Here is a 12,398-nt window from a genome sequence, read left to right on the forward strand (position 1 = left end):
CATGGTAGATCAATATTATTCAAACATTTGTGTGGGTGGCGGGGAGGGAGAGGAGAACTTTAAAAGCAATTGAGGCTTGGTTCTTAAAACTTAATATTTTTCTTGACTTTTTTTTTTTACCATATTATAGATACTTATTTTGTCTTCAGATTAAAGTTGAGAATTATGGATAAACAAATAAATAATTAGATCTATTAATGGGACTGGTACCACATGAGCTGTAGGTCTTTGAGATATTTTCACCAATTAAATTTGAAATAGAGTTAAGCATGTTTTAGTTAGGTGCTGTAGGCCAAAGTTATTTCTGTTTATAGGTTTTTAAATATTTGTTTTAAAGAGCATGATCAGATGCAAATTACCAAAAGCGTATGTACATATTTGTCTATACCCAAATTGCGTGTGCAAAAGAATCTGATGCATATGTGCAGGTAGGGTATTTGCACACACATATACAATTATGCATACATTTGGGTTTAATTCTCCCTTGAGTTAATTCTACACTAGTCCCTGAGAAAAGTAATATGTGGCATAGCTGAACTGAATTATTGACACATAATACCAATGCCCTGTATATTTGTGATAATTAAACCATGGCCAAATTCCATCTTGGCTAATTACTTTCTATCTACTTAAATTACTCTTGTTGTTCCAGTTGAGAGAGCTTTCCTCATTTTCTCCTTTCCAAATCCCATTATACCTTATTGCTGAGGTCTGCTATTTACCACCATAGAGTTGGCTGCAGTTCATTTGTGAAGTAAGTGACCCTTAGTATAGGAAGGACTGGTAGCGTCGCCTATTATTGAGGTTGTCTGACACTTCCCATTATTGTACCTTGTGTTCAGTTACTTATAACTTGGCAAAACTTTTACCATTTGGTCTGAATTTTTCCATATTTTGTGTCTGCCTCAGGCTGGTTGGGTTTTTTTTTTCTGTTTGAAATGAGGGAAAAAAACCCCAAGGATAAAGGTCAAGCCATTTGCAAGAGCGAGGCTAGGGAAGCAGATATTGTTTTGCTCTTGTTAAAGTCTTGACTTTTTTTTTTTTTTAAATTCTCTAGTGCAGTGTTTCCCAAACTTGGGATGCCGCTTGTGTAGGGAAAGGCCCTAGTGGGCTAGGCCAGTTTGTTAACCTGTCCCCTCCGCAGGTCCAGCCGATCGTGGCTCCCAATGGCCACAGTTTGCCGCTTCTGACCAATGGGGACTGTGGGAAGCGGCACGGGCTGAGGAATGTGCTGGCCGCCGCTCCCAGCAGCTCCCATTTGGCGTGGAGCCGCAAACCGTGGCCAGTGGGAGCCGTGATTGGCCGGACTTGCGGATGGGGCAGGTAAACAAACCGGCCCAGCCCACCCAGGGGCTTTCCCTACACAAGTGGCGTCCCAAGTTTGGGAAACTGCTCTAGTGCATCCAGATGGTTGAGCAGAGAAATGAAATTTGTTAGGGTTTGGGGAGTGGCCTTTGACAGGGATGTGCCTTTTGCAGTCTCTATGAAAATTTGCCCAAGTTGTAAGCTTTTACAAAAAATAAAATAATTGCAGCTTGCACATACTCAGTAGAGACTTTCTTCAATTTAAACAAGTAAAATCTTTGAAGATTCCATTCACGTGAGAGACAAGCTTTCGAGCTACACAGACAATAACTGGAGAGTCATTTCTCAGTCTCTTTCCCTGTCCCAATGACTATTCATTGCCATTATGAATGATTAGGAATGGCCACCATGAATGTCAATAATTGTTGTTTGCTGGGTGATAGCTGTGCTGGTGTCAGGATATTAGAGAGATGAGGTGAGTGAGGTAATATCTTTTATTGAACCAACTTCTGTTGGTCTCTTTCATCAGCAGAAATTGGTTCCATAAAAGATGTCACTTCATTCACCTTGTCTCTCTAATAAATAGTCATTGAGCCAGGGAAAGAGTGTAATTCTGTAGCTGGTTGTTGGGGCACTTACCTAAGGTGTTGGAGACCCAGGTTCAGGCTCCAATTACTATTAAATTACTTCTACAAAGCGGAACAGCTTCAACAGGAGAGACTGAAAATGACTGATACTGGAATATTCTATAGACTTGCGGTTAGGGCACTCACCTGAGAGTTGAGACCCATGTTCAAATCCCTTTTTTCTCATCAGGCAGAGGAGGGAATTGAACCCAGGTCTCCCACTAGGCTAAAGGATAAGAGAGGCTGCTGTTGCTGCTGCCACCTCCTCCTCAATATGAATTCACAAATAGTTTTGGGTTGCCAAAACTGCATTTTTCAGCGAACAGTTTATTCATAGAAAAAATTTCACCCAGCTCTACTTGTGTCAGGATTATCCTTTTAAAATTGAAAATTCAGCTTTTTTGAATGGCTGAAACAGGGCAGGTAAAGACTTGGCATTTTTTCCCTTTTGTGTTGGGCTTTCTCTTAGGCTTGAGCCAAAGCCAATTGAAGATGCTAGGAAGACTCTTGTAGACTTCAGTAGTTTTTGGATTAGGTCGTAAGAGATACCAGTCCTGTAGACTAGATAAGAAGTTTATTCATCCCAACATAAAATTTGGTATTGGCTTTTAGTTTAGCAGACATTAAAGGTGACTATCCCACCACATTTTTCATGTTTTGGTTAGTTCAATTCTCCATCAAATTTAAAACGGAATTCCAAGAATTACTTTCTTTTAAAATCATGTGGACAATTCTAGAAACTAGTAGTAGTAGTAGTAGTAGTAATAATAATAATAATAATAATATAATAGTTAGTTTTTACACTTGTCGTTCTATTATGAAAGTTTTGCGATACTAATAACTATAAAGCTGGTATGTACTAATAGCCCAATACATTATAAATAATACTAACATAATTGTAATCTTGAACTTCTGGCAGGAGCAAACTATTCTCATGAATATTAAAGTTAATGAGTCCCTGGGTCTGGATAGTAGATTAGAGTAGGACATGGAAGGTGATTATTATAATCCTTCCTTACACATGTAATGAACTTTTTACTCCCTCTGACTATATTTTCCCATATTTTCTTTAATGATTGCTCCATAATTCCGTATTATTTTGTTGCTAGTGGAGTTTGAGAAAGAGGCATCTGTGATCTTCATGATGTAGTTTCTGCCCATTAAAATATGGTCAAAGTTTTAAAGTAAAACGTTTTAAAATGATGAAAATGTCATGTCAGCCACATGGCTGCAATTTATCTAATCAGTAAAGGTTAATAAACTTAGGGGATGATGATGACTTCATACTTAATTACATGTTTATTCAAAACCTGTTTTTGTGGCATATTTCTTGTGGAAATGCAACAGCTAAAAAGCTGCATGATTCAGAGGTTTAGTCTTGCTGACCAGATGCCTACTGAATTAATTGAATACTCCTAAATAATTAAAATAAAATAATGCATTACATGTGATGAAGCATTACAGGTTGTCTAGGTCAAAGCAGTACTTGATACATAAGGTTGAAGAAAGGCTAGGAGATTTTCCATTATCTTGTCTGCACATCATAATTATCACATTTGCCTTTTATGCATGAATGCTTTCATCTTTGGTTTCCACTGAAATCTTGATTGACTGTGGCACCTACAAATATTTTATCTGAAAGACATTAGACTTGCATCTAATAAAGGCAGCAGTTTGATTTTGCCCTTCAGCTGCTTTCTCATTTATATAGTTTCTTTCAATTTTATGTGGACATAAATGTAATAAAAATCTCAAGTGAGCTGTTATTGCAATTTTTAAACTTGTTGTTATGTTCATCTGTAATACCATAGAATTGTAAGGATTTTTGTTTGATAAAGTTGGTTGGAAAATAGAGGCAGAGCAGCAAATCATAAATGTCAGTTTGAAAGATCTTCAGGTTCTTTAAATAGATTCCTTAATTGTATAGGCTATTTTAGAAAAGAGGCAACATCTATCTGAAGTGTTCAGTTATGTTATACAAAGGGACTAAGGCAGAGTATAATATACTGTAAGTATTTTGAAGAATGTTTCAAAACTACAGTATATAGTATAAGCTGATCTACTTAATACAGAAGTTCATAACTATCATTTATGAATAAAATTAAGTAGTTCTTGACGTGCAATTTAATGCGGAACTTGAGATATCTTTATCTGTCTATGTCTATCTGTCACCTCACAGTTGCAAAAACTGAAAATTTGTGGTTGCTGAAGAGTTAAAGCTTTCGTCAAATGACAATTTTATTTTAGTCAAAGTTAGTAGAGATGGAAATGAATAGATAAACTTTAGATTATTACATATGCATATACATCAGTGTATAATAACACTCATTTATTGCAAGCAGCACTTGCCATCTTCTGTGACTGTAACAGTCTGTACTTACAGATTGTTACTGTCTTCCAGAGGTCACTATGACCATACACGATCATCCTCCTAATGTTTCATTTTTCTTGCATTAACTTTCAAAGGGTTAATACATTAAGAATTGGTTATATGTTAACATTCTAACATTCTGGCTTGGGCATGGCATGGGGAGCAGGGGCAGGGCATTGTGTGGGCAGGGTCCCCATCCCCCCCACTTTTGAGAGGGCTCCAGTGCCCTTGTTTCCAGTATGGTTCTTGGCCCTATGCTATTCAACATTTTGTCAACGACCTGGAAGTAACTGTAAAATCATCACTGATAAAGTGTGCGGATAACACACAAATTGGATATATATATCTTGGAATAAAGAATATAGGCCATACTTACAGGACTGGGCCTCTGTTCAGGGAAGCAGTGACTGAAAAAGATTTGGGTCTTGTGGTGGATAATCACCTGAACATGAGCTCCCATTGTGACACTGTCAAAAAGAGCTAATGTGATCCTGGGATGCACACACAAGGAAATCTCAATTAGGGTTCAAGAGGTTATTTTACCTCTATATTTGGTACTGGTACAACTGTTGCTGGAATACAGTGTCCAGTTCTAGAGGCCACAGTTCAAGAAGGTTGTTGGTAAATGGAAGAGGATACCGAAAAGAGCCACAATAATGAGTAACGGATTAGAAAACATGCCTTAGAGTGATAGACCTAAGGATCTCAGTCTATTTAACTTAACGAAGACAAGGCTAAGGGTTAATGGTTTATTTGATTACTGTCTAAGGGCTTGTCTACATCAGAAAGTTGCAGCGCTGGTGAGGGAGTTACAGCGCTGCAACTTAGGAGGTGTACACATCTGCAGGGCATCACCAGCGCTGCAAGTCCCTGTTTGCAGCGCTGGCTGTACTCCCGTTTTGTCTCAGGTGTAGAGGATCCAGCGCTGGTGATCCAGCGCTGGTAATCAAGTGTAGACACTTACCAGCGCTTTTCTTGACCTCCGTGGAATAAGCAGGTATCCCAGCATACCTGAGGATACCTCTCTGGTAATCAAGAAAACTCCTCTGCCCTGTGCTCACCTGACCCCTCCTTTAAATGCTCCGGGAAATTTCAAAAATCACCTTCCTGTTTGCTCAGCCAGGCGTGGAGTGCAATTAATCAATCAATCATTCAGCGACCATGCCTCCACGCACCAAACGAGCCCCAGCATGGACCAATGCAGAGCTGCAGGATCTAATTAGTGTGTGGGGGATGAGGCTGTTCAAACACAGCTGCGCTCCAGAAGGAGAAACTATGATACCTATGGTCAGATATCGCAGTCCATGATGAGAAGGGGCCACGAACGGGACGCCTTGCAATGCAGAGTCAAAATTAAGGAGCTGAGGAGTGCATACTGCAAAGCCCGTGAGGGAAACCGACGCTCAGGAGCTGCCCCCACAACCTGCAGGTTTTACAAGGAGCTGGATGCCATACTTGGGTGTGACCCCACCGTGAATCTTAAGAGCACGATGGAGAGTTCAGAGCAGGGAGAAGTGGGGGATGGTGTAGAGGATGAATACAGTGATGCTACTGGCGTGGAGGGAGACACCCTGGAGTCTCAGGACACAGGCAGCCAGGAGCTCTTCTCCAGCCCTGAGGAGACTAGCCAGCCGCAGTAGCTGGAAGCGGACGTTGATGAGGAAGCTGAGGATCGTGCTCGTGGTAAGTAGATTGCAATGTTTTGGGAGAGGAGGATTTTCGTTATGGCTGCCTGCATGCATGCCTAAACGTGGAATAGCCCATTGATGTGATCTATGACATCTGTGTAATCTGCCTGAGTAATCTCTTGAAAAGTTGCAGCTAGAGCTTGGGCAATGTGCTTTCTCAAGTTTATAGGGAGAGCCACCGTGGTCCCTGTCCCGGTCAGGCTAACTCGTCCGATCCACTGTGCAGCGAGGGGTGGGGGGACCATGGCTGCACACAGGCAAGCTGCATAGGGGCCAGGGCGGTATCCACATTCCTGTAGAAGACCCTCCCTCTCTTCCCAGGTAACACGCAGCAGTGATATGTCTGGCATTACGAAAGCCTGTGGATAGTTTAGGGATAATTGAGGGCAGGGAGCTAGATTCACGGCTCCCCAGCCCCAGGCGCTCTGTTTCCCCTCCCCCAACCCCCCCCGCCCTTCCCAGCACGTAGGCATCCACGCGGTGTGATCTGCTGTTCCCCCAGCCCCCCTTCCAAGCAGGCACCCTGCCCCACGGTGTACTCTGTTGTTCCCCCAGCCCCCCCTCCAAGCAGGCACCCTGCCCCGCGGTGTGCTCTGCTGTTCCCCCAGCCCCCCTTCCAAGCAGGCACCCTGCCCCGCGGTTTGCTCTGCTGTTTCCCCAGCCAGCAGTCCAAGCAGGCACTCATCCCCGCGGTGTGCTCTGTTGTTCCCCAGCCAGCAGTCCAAGCAGGCACCCTGCCCTGCGGTGTGCTCTGTTCTTCCCCCAGCCCCTCTTCCAAGCAGGCACCCTGCCCCGCGGTGTGCTCTGCTGTTTCCCCAGCCAGCAGTCCAAGCAGGCACTCATCCCCGCGGTGTGCTCTGTTGTTCCCCCAGCCCCCCTTCCAAGCAGGCACCTTGCCCCGCGGTGTGCTCTGCTGTTTCCCCAGCCAGCAGTCCAAGCAGGCACTCATCCCCGCGGTGTTAGCTGTTGTTCCCCCAGCCAGCAGTCCAAGCAGGCACCCTGCCCTGCGGTGTGCTCTGTTCTTCCCCCAGCCCCTCTTCCAAGCAGGCACCCTGCCCCGCGGTGTGCTCTGCTGTTTCCCCAGCCAGCAGTCCAAGCAGGCACTCATCCCCGCGGTGTGCTCTGTTGTTCCCCCAGCCCCCCTTCCAAGCAGGCACCTTGCCCCGCGGTGTGCTCTGCTGTTTCCCCAGCCAGCAGTCCAAGCAGGCACTCATCCCCGCGGTGTTAGCTGTTGTTCCCCCAGCCAGCAGTCCAAACAGGCACCCTGCCCTGCGGTGTGCTCTGTTCTTCCCCCAGCCCCTCTTCCAAGCAGGCACCCTGCCCCGCGGTGTGCTCTGTTGTTCCCTCAGCCCCCCTTCCAAGCAGGCACCCTGCCCCGCGGTGTGCTCTGCTGTTTCCCTAGCCAGCAGTCCAAGCAGGCACTCATCCCCGCGGTGTGCTCTGTTGTTCTCCCAGCCCCCCTTCCAAGCAGGCACCCTGCCCCGCGGTGTGCTCTGCTGTTCTCCCAGCCCCCTTTCCAAGCAGGCACCCTGCCCCGCGGTGTGCTCTGCTGTTCCCCCAGCCCCCCTTCCAAGCAGGTACCCTGCCCCGCGGTGTGCTCTGCTGTTCTCCCAGCCCCCCTTCCAAGCAGGCACCCTGCCCCGCGGTTTGCTCTGCTGTTTCCCCAGCCAGCAGTCCAAGCAGGCACTCATCCCCGCGGTGTTAGCTGTTGTTCCCCCAGCCAGCAGTCCAAGCAGGCACCCTGCCCTGCGGTGTGCTCTGTTCTTCCCCCAGCCCCTCTTCCAAGCAGGCACCCTGCCCCGCGGTGTGCTCTGTTGTTCCCCCAGCCAGCAGTCCAAGCAGGCACTCAGCCCCGCGGTGTTAGCTGTTGTTCCCCCAGCCCCTCTTCCAAGCAGGCACCCTGCCCTGCGGTGTGCTCTGTTGTTCCCCCAGCCCCCCTTCCAAGCAGGCACCCTGCCCCGCGGTGTGCTCTGCTGTTTCCCCAGCCAGCAGTCCAAGCAGGCACTCATCCCCGCGGTGTGCTCTGTTGTTCCCCCAGCCCCCCTTTCAAGCAGGCACCCTGCCCCGCGGTGTGCTCTGCTGTTTCCCCAGCCAGCAGTCCAAGCAGGCACTCATCCCCGCGGTGTGCTCTGTTGTTCCCCCCAGCCAGCAGTCCAAGCAGGCATTCATCCCCGCGGTGTGCTCTGCTGTTCCTCCAGCCCCCCTTCCAAGCAGGCACCCTGCCCCGCGGTGTGCTCTGCTGTTCCCCCAGCCCCCCTTCCAAGCAGGCACCCTGCCCTGCGGTGTGCTCTGTTCTTCCCCCAGCCCCCCTTCCAAGCAGGCACCCTGCCCCGCGGTGTGCTCTGTTCTTCCCCCAGCCACCAGTCCAAGCAGGCACCCTGCCCCGCGGTGTGCTCTGCTGTTCCCCCAGCCACCAGTCCAAGCAGGAACCAAGGCATCCCACTAACATGGGAGAAATTTTAGCAAAAGTACTCAACCCATTGCTCGACATGACTTAGCTTTCTTGTCCTCTACAGTGTTATGTGAGGTATGTGAGAGGGATGCTACCTAAAGTTTCAAATGTCCTTCAAAATTTGATAATAAACAATGATGCCCCTGTGTATTACATGTCTCTATCTCTATTTTTTCTAGGGAACTCGAGTAATGCAGCTGTATCACCGGCCTCACGTAGATTACAGAACTTGAGGCGCAATCCTAGGAAATCAAAAGAGGAATTGATCAAGACCGTTCTGAACCACTACAACAGGGAAAGTAGGAAGACTGAGGAATGGAGAAATACTGTACATGAATGGAGGCAGAGAGAAAGCAGGAGACAGGAATTGTCTGCCAAAAAAATAGCCAGGCAGATGATGAGCCTCCTGTCTCACCAAACCAAGTCTTTTGAGTCTCTTGTAGCCATGCAGGCAAATATATTCCGTGATAACTCACAGCCTTCCCAAAGCACTCTTCCTTGTCCCCCTGTGTATCCTCAAAACAGCTTTCTGCAGCAGCCAGTTCCTTATTATCACCAGCTGCCCCCAACACCTATAAGATCACCTACTAACCAAGATATCTATAATTCTTACCCAGTGCACTCCACCCCCATCATTCTGCAGCAAAGTAATGGTGACTTGCATCAGACAGTGACAATTGAGTAAAATAGGACATAGTAAAACCTCTTAATGTACTGTGAACCACCCATACCCCCTTGCATGTTTTTTACTGTATGACAAATAAAAGGTTTTGGTTTGTATTTCTTTCAATACGTTTAATTGGTGCTAGAAATGGTAAATTATACACAGCAAGGTAAAGCAAAGCACAACACATGCATCAAACATTACTGCTGGCTCTCAGCATCAAATTGCTCCCTTATAGCATCCCTAATCCTTGAAGCCCTTTCCTGGGCCTCCCTATTAGCCCTGCTCTCTGGCTGAGCAAACTCATTCTCCAAGCGTCTAACCTCGGAGGTCCATTCCTCACTGAACCTTTCACCCTTCCCTTCACAAATATTATGGAGGGTGCAGCACGCGGCTATAACAGCGGTTATGCTGCTTTCCATCAAATCTAGCTTCCCATAGAGACTGCGCCAGCGAGCTTTCAAACGGCCAAAAGCACGCTCCACAATCATTCTACACCGGCTCAACCTGTAGTTGAACCGTTCCTTGCTCCTGTCAAGCTTCCCTGTATATGGTTTCATGAGCCATGGCATTAATGGGTAAGCGGGGTCTCCCAGAATCACAATGGGCATTTCCACATCCCCTACTGTTATCTTGTGATCTGGGAAAAAGGTCCCGGCCCTAAGCCTCCTGAACAGGGCACTGTTCCTAAATATGCGTGCATTGTGCACCTTTCCAGGCCATCCAGAGTAAATGTCAGTGAAATGCCCATGGTGATCCACAAGCGCTTGCAGAACCACGGAGAAGTACCCCTTGCGATTAATATACTCTGATGCCAGGTGGGGTGGAGAGATAATAGGAATATGCGTCCCATCTACTGCCCCTCCACAGTTAGGGAACCCCATTTCTGCAAAGCCATCTAAAATGTCCTGCACATTCCCAAGAGTCACGGTTCTTCTTGTCAGTGTTCGATTAATGGCCCTGCAAACTTGCATCAGCACCATTCCAGTGGTGGACTTTCCCACTCCGAACTGGTTCGCCACCGATCGGAAACAGTCTGGAGTTGCCAGCTTCCAGATTGCAATAGCCACCCGCTTCTCCACAGAAAGGGCATCTCTAAATCTCGTGTTCATGCGCCGCAGGTTGGGGGCGAGATCATCACAAAGTGCCATGAAAGTGGCTTTCCTCATACGAAAGTTCTGCAGCCACTGCTCGTCATCCCATGATTGCAGGATGATGTGATCCCACGAGACAGTGCTGGTTTCCCGAGCCCAAACGCGCCGGTCCACGGAGCAGAGCACGTCTGTTACTGCCACTAGCAATGTACTGTCTGCACATTGATGCGATTCACTATCATCGTCTGACTCCTCGATGTCACTCTCACTCACATTTAGCAGCTGAAGGAATAGCTCCACAGCCAGGCGAGATGTGCTGGCAATAGTCATTAGTAAGGTATTCAGTAGCTGAGGATCCATTCTTGAAAGATAATGCAGAAAAAGCGCTGTAGAGTCACAATGCTGCCACAGTGCTCCGCATGTGTCCCAAAGCAACGCTGGCCGTTGGAACAGGAACAGGAAGCGGAAAGACAATCACACTTCCTTCCCCTTCCCACAAGCCCCAGCGCCGCTGTGGGACGAGGTGCTCTGTGGGATAGCCGCCCACAATGCATCACTCCCAACAGCGCTGCAGTGTGGCCACATCTAACAGCACTTGCAGCGCTGCTAGCTGTAAGTGTGGCCACTCTGCAGCGCTGGCCCTATACAGCTGTACTAATACAGCTGTAACAACCAGCGCTGCAAAATTTTAGATGTAGACATGGCCTAAGTATCTATATCAGGGGTGCCCAACCTGTGGCTCCAGAGCCACATGCAGCTTTTCAGAAGTTAATATGTGGCTCCTTGTATAAGCACTGACTCCAGGGCTGGAGCTACAGATGCCAACCTTGCAGTGTGCCGGGAGGTGCTCGCTGTTCAATCCCTGGCTCTGCCAGAAGCCCTGCCCCCACTCCACCCCTTCCCACCCCCTCCCCTGAGCCTGCCATGCCCTTGCTACTTCCTCTCCTACTCCCCCATACCTCCTATATGCCAAGAAATAGCTGATGGGGAGAGAGGGGGAGGTGCAGATCAGGGCTGTTGGTGGACAGGAGGCACTGGGAGCGGGAGGGTGGGGGTCAGGATGATGGGGGCTGCTGATGTATTATTGTGGCTCTTTGGCAGTGTACATTGGTAAATTCTGACTCCTTCTCAGGCTCAGGTTGGCCACCCCGATCTTGTTGCCCAACTATTTAATAATGGGCTCTTTTAGCAGAGAAAGATGTAACTCGATCCAATGGTTGAAGTTGAAGCTAGACTGGAAATAAGATGTAGATTTTTAACACTGAGACAGCTTTTAAGTAAAGATTGGAGGTTTTTGTAAAAGATGTGCGCTAGGAATTTTTTTGGCTAAGTTCTCTGGCCTGTATTATACAGGAGATCAGACTAGATGATCACTGTGGTCTCTTCTGGCCTTGGATTATATGGATCTATTAACCTATGAATCTGCATTTGAGATTGCCCTCAGAAGATATTTCTGTTCCGTTGTAAAGCCACAACTTTGTTATGGGCTGGGTTGTATTATTCTTACCCATATTGAATAGTACCGTACACCACTAATAGTCTTGTTGGAGTCAGTGGGTCTGCTAGTGGAGTAAGGCACTACTCTTTTTGAGGTAGTAATATCACTATCTGGCTCTATACGATCATAGCAATACAGTTTAACTGAAGATCCTGTGCAAGTGTTCCTTGTACTATGGACGTGTTTTCCAGTTGTCCCTGACAAAACAAATTGTAAACTGTTTGAGAGGCCTGATTCCCAGCCGTTAGACTGAGACTTTTGCCATCTGATATAGAGCCCTGTGCTATATGGGTCACCATTTCCAAAATGAAAAATTGAGCCCTACAGCTGACAGTGCTCATTGTTCCCTAGTGGTTTGGTTTATCTATCAAGCAAGAGGTAAATACAACCTTTGTCTCAGCTGATCCCAGTTGTGAGATTGCTCGCCCTCAGTGTTTGAAACCTTTTATTGCCTTAAGGTCCCCAGTGCCATGCTGTCCTGTATACATGTGTACTGCTTGCCCTCAGATGCAGCTAGTAAACTGGTTAGCAAATTGTCATTTACGTTTTCATACAATCGTAGACTTTAAAGGTCAGAAGGGACTGTTACGATCATGTAGTCTGACCTGCACAATGCAGGCCACAGAATCTCACCCACCCACTCCTGTATCAAACCTGTGTCTGAGCCATTGAAGTCGTCAAATCATGATTTAAAGACTTC

General features: G+C 47.0%; 1 protein-coding gene across 11 annotated transcripts in view; it reads left to right on the forward strand.

Moving 5' to 3' along the window:
- The window catches only part of KDM4C (lysine demethylase 4C), a 441,772-nt gene that overhangs the window by 93,979 nt on the left and 335,395 nt on the right, over window positions 1-12,398 (forward strand). The gene's annotated exons all lie outside the window — the stretch shown is intronic.

The sequence above is a fragment of the Gopherus evgoodei genome, chromosome 6 (genome assembly GCF_007399415.2).
Source record: "Gopherus evgoodei ecotype Sinaloan lineage chromosome 6, rGopEvg1_v1.p, whole genome shotgun sequence".
NCBI lineage: Eukaryota > Metazoa > Chordata > Testudines > Testudinidae > Gopherus > Gopherus evgoodei.